Below are 9812 nucleotides of genomic sequence, written 5' to 3'. Positions count from 1 at the left end.
GCACATCTGAAGACCCAGACTGAGCTTGAAGAAATGAACTTTGAGCAGGACTTTGACTGGTCGTGGCCTCCCAAGAAGAAGTTCAGGCCCATTCCAGTGCCAGACCTTGAAGACAGCTCCTTCTCTTCATTCCGCACCGCTCCGTCTGATGAGGAACAACTCGACACCGCAACAGGTCCAAGGAAGAAGACTACACCCAAGAAGTGTCAAAGATCTTCAGCAACCGCGAACAAATGAAGTCTTCACAGGCGTTAGTCCTCAGTTTGTCCCTTTTTGTCACTTGATGACAAAGTGGGAGAAACTTGAGAGCTAGTCTTCAAACGGGATTTATTTTTGGGGCCTATGAACTATATTTAAGTTACAAACTCTTGGCTCTTCTGAAGTTTTTATGTAATGAGTTGTAACTTAAGCCCGATGGTACTCTGACGCTTTTGAACATTTTTCTTCGCATGCTTATTCCTCAACTTTTAATGCACGCATGCTGGAATTCGTCAGATACCATATGCCATCATGCATCTTCATTTTCTTCATATGATATGCTATATGTATGCATGATTTACAAGATTCAGGGGGAGATCTCCATGATATAAATCATCAATGTGCATCTGCTATAAAAGCAGAATCCTCAAGGTATGCACATCTTCAGGGGGAGTCTCTGTGAATCTTGTCTTCAAATTCCTCAATTGAGTATTTACACTCCACATTTTTATTCCATGTTGAAGACTTAACCTAATTGTCATCAACCACCAAAAAGGGGGAGATTGTAAGTGCATCTAGTGCCCCTTAGTGATTTTGGTGGTTTGAAGACTTATAGGTTAAGTATCTAATGTGTTTATAAGTGTACACAGGATCTATAAGTCATTCAGGAGTTTGAGATATTTGAAGAATATCGACCCCTAAAAATATATGTGTTCAGTTGAAGAAATTGGTCTGAAGCTGAAGAAATGAATCGCGAGGAATCTGCGATGAAATTGATATTCCTCATGAAGATATTGATATTAAGAAAATCGGTGGTTCCTGAACAAAATCATTCTGAAGAAATTGAAGCGTGAAGATTTACGTTTTCTGTTTTACTTTCTTCGCATTTGATGAATAGGAACACCGTAATGTTAAAGGGGGTCAAAGTAACACTATGGAATGAATTTCCTCGTGATGTTCAACCCAAGCCAAATCCTACCAAAAGCCTCAAGTGAGGAATATGAGTGACATGAGGACTCTCACAGTTGAGGGTCCCGGCCGTTTCGATAACCACGCCAAGTCACTGGTCTTATCCACTCCAACGGTCATATTATTTAAGGGCATTAGTGTCAAATCATGTCGGGATGCTCCCAGGCTATAAATAGCCGCCCCCACAACCACTAGCTGGTTGGCTGCTCCGTTAGAAACTAACACTTGTCATAAGAGCAACCCAAATTCCTCAGAGCCTTCGAGAGTAAATCATCAGTGAGGAAATACACCACCCACCGAAACCACAAACCAAACCTAGTGATTGAGCATCACTGAAGAAGTTGTTCATGTGTGGGACTGAAGCCTTTTACCTTTGAGGATTGTGCATCCTCCAGACGGTTAGGCGTCATGGTCTAGAGCAATCCAGCAGTCAATTGTGGATCGCCGGGTGACCGAGTTTGTGAGGGTTTGGAAGTCTGCCCTGAAGACTTACCACGAGTGTTGGGCGAGGACTGTGTGTCCTTAGCTCAAGGAGAATACAGTAGGGACTGTGTGTCCTGGGACTGGGTGTCCTTTGGTTTCAATACCAAGCCGCTCCAAACCAGATGTACAACTGTCACAGCAGTTGGAACTGGGTCATCAACAACAGTCTTCACCAAGAATCGGGTTCTAATTCCTCAACTCTTTACCTTCTCTGTATTATGTGTTGATGACTTTCACTTTGACTGTTTGAAGAATTTGCTGAAGACTTTCTCTGAATTTCCTCAAGTCCAAATTCTTCACTTGAGTTAATCATCATCTGTATTCTGCGTGCCTGCTTACTGTGCAATCTGTTTTTCACATTCTTCACTCTGTAATACTGCTATTGTGAAAGTTTGCACGTCTGATCCGTAACTGTTTCCGCTGTAAGTTAGTCATCAGTGAGGAATTTCCTCAAAAGGAATTTCCTCAGCGATGAAATTCTAAAAATCTCCTATTCACTCCCCTCTAGTCGATATAACGCACTTTCACAATGTACTCGATATTGTTTCTTCGGAAAGTGCACCGTATGCTCATTACCGTTGACATGGAAAGTGACATTGCCTTTGTTGCAATCTGTAACAGCCCCTGCAGTGTTTAAAAAGGGTCTTCCGAGGATGACAGCCATGGCATCGTCCTTGGGAATATCCAAGATAACAAAGTCTGTTAAGATAGTGGTGTTAGCAACCACAATAGGCACATCCTCGCAAATGCCGATAGGGAAAGCAGTTGATTTGTCGGCCATTTTGCAGAGAGATTTCAGTGGGTGTCAACTTATCCAGTTCAAGTCTATGATAAAGAGACAGAGGCATAACTCTAAAACCGGCTCCAAGGTCGCATAACGGAGTTCTAACGTAGTTACCTTTAATGGAGCAAGGTATAGTGGGCACACCGGGATCACCTAGTTTCTTCGGAGTTCCACCCTTGAAGGTATAGTTGGCAAGCATGGCGGAAATCTCAACCTCAGGTATCCTCTTCTTATTAGTCACAATATCTTTCATGTACTTAGCATACAGAGACATCTTGAGCATATCCGTCATACGCATCTGCAGAAAGACGGGACTGATCATTTCAACGAAGCGCTCAAAATCCTCATCATCCTTTCTCTTGGATGGTTTGGGAGGAAAGGGCATGGGTTTCTGAACCCATGGTTACCTTACTTTACCATGCTTCCTAGCAGCAAAGTCATTCTTATCGTATCTTCTATTCTTAGGCTATGGGTTATGAAGATCAACACTAGGTTCAATCTCCACATCCTTATCATTGCTAGGTTGAGCATCTTCATGAACATCAGTATTGATATTGCCATTAGGCTCATGTTCATCACCAGATTGTGTTTCAGCATCACAGACAGAGGCATCGTTTGGACTCTCAAGGGTAGCATTAACAGGGTTGCTAGCGTGCAGGTTCCTATCATCTTTCTTCTTCTTTCTAGGATGACTAGGTGCATCAGTGCTAACTCCTTGAGACTCTTGTTCAACTCTCTTCGGATGACCCTCAGGATATAGAGGTTCCTGGGTCATTCTACCACCTCTAGTAACGACTCTGACTGCATTGTCATTCAACTCATTGAGCAAGTCATTTCGAGCTTTAAGTACTTGTTCTACTTGAGTAGTAACCATAGAGGCATGTTTACTCAGAAGCTTATGATCATTGACATTTCTGTTCACACGAGCATTCTGTTCCAGTTGTCTGCTAACATAATCATTGAAACTCTGTTGTTTGGCAACAAAGTTATCAAATTCATCCATGCATAGGCTAGGAGGTTTATCAAAAGGAATATCACTCTCATCAAACCTACGAAGAGAATTTACTTCTACTACCTGTATCGGGTTATCGAGGCCATGGATCTCTTCGATAGGTGGTAGATTTTTGACATCTTCAAACATAATGCCTTTCTCTCGCATATATTTCTTGGCTTCTTGCATATCTTCAGGACTGAGGAATAGAATACCTCTTTCCTTAGGAGTTGGCTTAGGAGGTGGTCCGGGAATAGTCCAAGCATTCTCATTGCACAAGATGTTATTCAGTCGAATCTCAGTTTGTTCTATAGTTCGTTCCCTAAAAACACTACCGGCACAACTATCTAGGTGGTCTTTAGAAGCATCGGTAAGTCCATTATAGAAGATATCAAGTATTTCATTCTTCTCAAGAGGGTGATCAGGCAAAGCATTCAGTAGCTGGATAAGCCTCCCCCAAGCTTGTGGGAGACTCTCTTCTTCAGCTTGAGCAAAGTTGTATATTTGCTGCAAGGCAGCTTGCTTCTCATGGGCAGGGAAATATTTTTCAGAGAAGTAGTAGACCATATCCTCGTGGCTACGCACACAACCAGGAGCAAGAGAAGTGAACCAAGTCTTAGCATCATCCTTTAGCGAGAAAGGAAATAGCTTGAGCATATAGTAGTGGCGGATCTTTTCCTCACTAGTGAATAGGGTGGCTATATCGTGCAGTTTGGTAAGATAGGCTACAACCGTTTCAGACTCATAACCGTGAAAAGGATCAGATTCTACCAGAGTGATTAACTCAGGGTCGACAGAGAATTCATAATCCACATCGGTCACAAAGATAGGCGAAGTGGAAAACTTCGGGTCGTATTTCATCCTAGCGTTCAGAGATTTATCTTTCCACTTGCATAGAAGTTTCTCAACATCAGAGCTATCCTTACACGCAAGAAAATCCTCAGCTATCTCTCCCTTCATAACATAGCGCGTATCAGGCATAACAGGCAATTCAGGCATAGTAGCAGGTTCTACTTCAATAGTATCAGCATTTTCAGAAGTATCATCACGTCTAACAGCAACTCTAGCAATCTGTGCATCAAGGAATGCACCTAGTGGCAAAGAAGTATCAGGCATAGCATCATTAGGCATAGTATCTAGCGTAGCATCATCAGGCATAGTATCAAGCATAGCATCATCAGGCATAGTATCAAGCATAGCATCATCAGGCATAGTATCAAGCATAGCATCATCAGGCATAGTATCAAGCATAGCGTCATAAGTAGCAGAAGTAGCATCATCAAGCACAGGCGACATATCAAAATTTCTAGCACGAGGCGAAGTCGCAAACTTACTCAAAACTGAAGGTGAATCAAGTGCAGAGCTAGATGGCAGTTCCTTACCTCTCCTTGTAGCGGAAGGCAAGATTTTAGTTCTTGGATCTTTTGGATTCCTCATAGTGATCAGAAGACGTCACTCCCAAGTGACTCAGAGAATATAGTTGTGCCTCCCACGCAACGGCGCCAGAAAAAGCCTTGATGTCCCACAAGTGTATGGGATCGCAGCAGTTTTCGAGGGTAGAGTATTCAACCCAAATTTATTGATTCGCTCACAAGGGGAAGCTAAAGGATATTCTCAAGTATTAGCAGTTGAGTTGTCAATTCAACCACACCTGAAAGATTAGTGTCTACAAGCAAAGTATCAGTAGCAAGGTAGTATGATAGCAACGGTGCTAGAAAAGCCTTGGTTGACGGGATTGTAAGTACCGCTTACCTAGCTTCGGCAGCGGCGCCAGCAAAGTCTTGCAACAAGTAACAGCACGGTAGCAAGGAACAGTAGTAGCAGCAACAGCAAAGTAACAAGTAACAGTAGTAGAAATAGTAGCAGCAAAGTGACAGCAGCAAAGTGGCCCAATCCCTCTTGTAGCAAGGGACAAGCCTAGGCAAAGTAATGTAGCGAGGACCGGTAGTAAAATACTCGTAGGCAGTGGATCGGTGAAGGCTGAGTGTGACGGATGTGATTCATCATGTAACAGCTATAACACAGAGAGATATCTGGCTAGCTCCCGTTCATCAATCTAATGTAGGAATGTATTCCGTATGTAGTCATACGTGCTTAGGGAAAAGAACTTGCATGACATCTATTGTCCATCCCTCCCGTTGCAGCGGGGTCCTAATGGAAACTACGGGATATTAAGGTTCTCCTTTTAATAAAGAACCGAACCAACGCATTAACACGCGGTGAATACATGAACTCCTCATACTATGGTCATCTCCGGGAGTGGTTCGGACTATTGTCACTCCGGGGTTGCCGGGTCATAAAACATAGTAGGTGACTAGGACTTGCAAGATAGGATCTAAAACACATATATATTGGCAACAACATAATAGGTTCAGATCTGAAATCATGGCACTCGGGCCCTAGTGACAAGCATTAAGCATAGCCATGTAGTAGCAACATCAATCTAGAACATAGTGGATACTTGGGATCAATCCCCGTCAAGAACTAACTTGATTACATGATAGATCTCATCCAACTCATCACCGTCCAGCAAGCCTACGATGAGATTACTCACGAATGATGAAGAGCATCATGGAATTGTCGATGGAGAAAGGTTGATGATGACAATGGCGACGATTTCCCCTCTCCTGAGCCCAAAACGGACTCCAGATCTGCCCTCCAGATGAAGAACAGGATGTGGCGGTGCCTCCATATCACAAAACACGATGAAACCTTCTCTCTGATTTTTGCGAGGCGAAACGGAAGATATAGGACTGAGATTGGGGGCGGTGGTGCCACGTGGGCCCCACAAGCCCTCGTGGCGCAGCCATAGGGGGTGGCCGCGGCGCAGGGGCTTGTGGCCCACTCGCACGCCCCCTCACGTGGATCTTTGCACAGGTATTTTTCTTTTATTCCATAAAAAATCTCCGTAAATTTTCAAGACGTCCCGAGAACTTCCATTTCTGCACAAAAACAACACCATGGCAATTCTGCTGAAAACAGCGTCAGTCCGGGTTAGTTCCATTCAAATCCTACAAATTAGAGTCCAAAACAATGGCAAAAGAGTTCGAAAAAGTAGATACGACGGAGACGTATCAGTGGGTTCCCTCAATTCAAAGATGACAGATCAACTTTTACACATGAAGACTATGCCAATGCATGAAGGCGTCTCGAGTATTGGCTAGTCGCTTGGCTGAAGACGTGGATCCAAAGACATATTAGGTGGCGTATGATGAGAACAACTCATGAGTGTTGCCATTTACTTTCAAGCCGGTAGAGCTGACTCCTCAATGTCATAAGCATCTCCTTGCCCCTGATGTTGACCTGTCCTCCATCTTGAACGAAGAAGCTGAATTCTATGCCTTATCACATTGCAACTGGGATATGGACAACCTTGAAATTCAGGATCCAGAAGGCTCGCGCAGGATGACTCAGAGGCGGCTTGAACATGAGTGTGTCTCAAGCTAACCCGGATGCATCTACCCGTATTAAATTTTTGGCCGTCTTAGTTTATTGATTATGGAAAAACTTTTGATGCAAGAACTTTGGGCTCTGTGTATCCTTGTAATACTTGGAGGTGTAATAGCTGAGTACTTGTGCCATGCCTTCATGCATGTTTGAGCTTTTGAATTGCATGTGAATTTGTTAGTGACTGCTGATATGTTGTTATGCCTATGTTTGATTTGAAGTCAAGATGATTGAGTTCATATGAGCTGCCATTCTGAAATGTTCGAAAGTGGTAGAATGATTGATCTTGTCATCGAAAAGAAATAACTTAGATGTTGTTATGCCTATGTTTAATGTGAAGTCAAGATGATTGATATGTATGAGCTGGTAATAAATATTAGATAATCCCTGAAATAAGTTAAGGAAAAAACTTAACAATATCAATAAGACGGCTCAATGAGACTCAGTAGGGAGACTCGCTTGCAAGGTTTTAGTCTTACCCTTAATTGGGCGGGTGTAATAACCTAGATCAATTTTGATAAGCCGACTCAATGAGACTCGGCGATTTAGACTGGCTCATCAGGCTCAAGCCATTCTTCAGTGACGCGGGTTACATGAACCCATGTTTTCTCCATTTTCCATATGTCGGCTCTCTCACGACACACTCAATGTTTTAACCTTGAAAAGTTTAGGGTCCGCAATGGATTGACTCGCCAAGAGTACACGGGGCCAATAAGGGGAGTCATACAAATATACATTCAGGTCTAACCATTGTAAAACAGTAATTTTTCGCAAACCAAGAGGGTGAGAAAGCTAAACTCGGTGAGTTGGAAGCCCCCAAGTGACCCATGATGAGGGAAAAGCCTAGCATAGGAGTGCATAAGACAATGCTATTACTGCCAAACAATCTGGGGACTAATTGACACCAGATAAGTCGAATTAATTCTCCTGACCACAATTAGCTCCTATGTTTGAACCGTGCATCGTGGCAACTGGTCCTCTTTGGCTTATTAGCACCTATGTTTGAACGATCACAACATGGCGGCTCATACTCTTTTATACTAATATTGTCCATGTTTGAATGACCGCCTAATGGCAACTCATCCTCTTGGGCGGCGTAGGTGAAGTAATAAAGACTCATGCTCATCGTATAGGCTGAAATGACAGAAACTCCGAATTTCGTGGGTGCTGGCTTTATTATATTAAACATAAAGGGTATGTACAAACATTGCAAGAGGTACATTATCGATGAGCCACTCGCGCTAGGCATAATAAGGCCGAAGGTGAACAATGTTCCAAGGCCAGATCGTCTCTTCCTGGGAGGTGTATGAATTGGGCCGAAGGTCCACCAGGTAATATGAACCTTTGTTGAGATTCTTATTGATGAAAAAAGGACACTCCTGGGGTGGTGAAAGCTTGTGCATGCGTGTATGATCCTGAATCAATCAAAGCACTAAGTCGCCCTCCTAAAAAGTCACGCTCTAAAACCTACGGCTATGATAGTGACGTAGGTCTTGCTGATATATAGTTGATCTCGCTGCTGCCAAATCCCACTTTTCTTACAAGGTGTCGAAGGAATCCTGACGCGCCTGCTCGTTGTTTGCTTCAACATAAGCGGCGACTCGAGGGGAATCATGTCGTATATCACTGGGTAATACCGCCTCGGCTCCATAGACCTGAAAAAGGGGTGTAACCAGTGGATCTGTTTGGTGTCTTCCTGATGCTCCAAAGCACTCCAGGGAGCTCCTCAACCCAAGAACCCGGAATACGTTGTAAGGGAACCATGAGCCGGGGCTTGATCCCCTATAAGACTTCCTGATTAGCTCGTTCGGCCTGTCCGTTGGACTGTCCATGAGCTACCGCTTATACGTCACTAGCAAAACTGTTCCATAGACCCTTTGGATAAATTGGTACCATTATCAGTGATGATGCTATGAGGATAACCAAACCGAAAAATCAGCTTTTTCACAAACTTGACTGATGTCTCTGCTTCACAATTGCTGATAGGTTCTGCCTCTACCCACTTGATAAATTTGTCAACCACTACCAGTAGATGGGTCTTTTTATCAGAAGACATCTTGAACGGGCTAACCATATCAAGCCCCCAGACCGCAAATGGCCAAGTGATCGGGATCATGCATAATTCCTGAGCCGACACGTGGGCTTTTCGAGCAAACTTTTGACATCCGTGCATACTATGTCCCCCGCATCAGCATGAGCCATCAACAAATAAAATCCATGACTAAATGCCTTGAGCCTGCATGGTGTCCACAATCGCCAGCATGGATCTCATTTAGAATCTCCCGCCCTTCCACAGGGGAAACAGAACGTTGAAAAACTCCCCTAACACTTCTTTTGTGCAACTCACCTTTATAAATAACCCGGGCGAAGACTTCCTCCGCCGGGAGCCACCCTCGAACCAGATAAGCCAAATATGGCACCATCCAATCACGAGTCGCTCAGAGAGCCGCCACCAACTGTGGTTCCGGGTTAGGGATGGCTATATCGTCCTCAGATTGTATTTTGACAGAATTATTGTGGAGAACATCCAGGAATACATTGGGAGAAACCGTCTTGCATTGAGATCCGAGTCTTGACAATGCATTAGCAGCATCATTATGCCCGCGATCAATGTGATAAACCTGATAACCATGGAAGTGACCCGCCACTTCAGATATTGCACGTCTATAAGCCGCCATTAGGGGGTTTCTTGAATCTAAAGTCCCGGAGACTTGTTGAGCCACCAAATCTAAGTTGCCTATGCATCTGACCTGGCTAAAGTTTATCTCCTTAGCTATTCTGAGACCATGTCAGAGAGCCTCATACTTAGCTGCATTGTTAGTATAGGGGAACATGAATTGCAGAACATAACAGAACTTTTCACCTCGTGGAGAAGAGAAAACTACACTAGCCCGCAAGCCTTCCAATTGCCTGGATCCGTCGAAGTGTATAGTCCAGTAC

This window comes from Hordeum vulgare, chromosome 6H (genome assembly GCF_904849725.1).
Source record: "Hordeum vulgare subsp. vulgare chromosome 6H, MorexV3_pseudomolecules_assembly, whole genome shotgun sequence".
NCBI classification, from domain to species: Eukaryota; Viridiplantae; Streptophyta; class Magnoliopsida; order Poales; family Poaceae; genus Hordeum; species Hordeum vulgare.
The sequence above is the reverse complement of the archived record's forward strand: the minus strand, read 5'-3'. Positions refer to the sequence as shown.